The sequence below is a fragment of the Myotis daubentonii genome, chromosome 5 (assembly GCF_963259705.1).
Source record: "Myotis daubentonii chromosome 5, mMyoDau2.1, whole genome shotgun sequence".
Lineage (NCBI taxonomy): Eukaryota > Metazoa > Chordata > Mammalia > Chiroptera > Vespertilionidae > Myotis > Myotis daubentonii.
In genome coordinates, this window is record NC_081844.1 from 29,553,731 (window position 1) to 29,554,713 (window position 983).

At 30.6% G+C, this 983-nt stretch overlaps 1 pseudogene; it reads left to right on the plus strand.

The window, feature by feature from the left end:
- The first annotated feature begins 261 nt into the window (after nt 1–261).
- Nucleotides 262–417, plus strand: LOC132236389 (U2 spliceosomal RNA; annotated as a pseudogene).
- The last annotated feature ends 566 nt before the right edge of the window (nt 418–983 follow it).

The following is a 983-nucleotide window of genomic DNA, read 5'->3' on the forward strand; positions in this document are numbered from 1 at the left end:
CTTAATGTGGTGTACAGGGAGATATTAGAATAAGTTTAATCACTTTATCAGTCATTGTTAGCATCACTGTTGTTTTTATATCATGTTTTTATTGTTTTTATATTGTTTTTGTCGTTTTTATATCATGCCTCTGTTGTTGTTACTGTTTATTTATTAATAAATTTATATATTATTTTCAAATACATTTTACTAATTTCCTTTCATCTCTCACACTTCTATTATAGAGAAAGGGCAAATAGCAATATTAAAATATCTTCACTAATCGCTTCTCGGCCTTTTGGTTAAGATCAAGTACAGTATCTGTTCTTATCAGTTTAAAATAGCTTCACTAATTAATTCCCTTTTAATGTGCACAAATTTGGTGCACTGGGCTGCTAGTATAATGAAAATTTTTGTGAATTTATTTTCAGACATACTTAATTTTAATTATGCAAACGTGTCTACATAAATAAAAACAGGTAAGCTAACTAACTTGTCAAGTTTTTAATATACACATTCAGAAAACCTACTTTATTATATAATGAACTTTCAGCTTTAACAGACACCCCCTTGTCTGAATTAGTCTGTTATATTGAGGTTTTACTGTATGGTTTTCCTCAAAAAATTAAAAACAGAACTAGATTATGACCCAGCAATTCCACTTCTCAGTATATATCCAAAAATATCCAAAACACTAATTTGAAAAGATATATGAATCAATCCCTGTGTTCATTGCAACATTATTTACAATAGCCAAGATATGGGAGCAACGTAAAGTGCCCATCAATAAGATTAGAGGTAATAGGGCTATGGGCTCAGTTCCCAAAATGGGGTGTGTAGAAAGCAGCCCATCAATGTTTCTCATCAATGTTTCTCTCTCATAGATGTTTCTATCTCTCACACCCTCTCCCTTCTTCTCTCTCTAAAATCAATAAACATATTTTAAAAATAATAAAATAAATAAGAAGTAATACCAGCCATGGCCAGGTAGCTTAGTTGGTTAC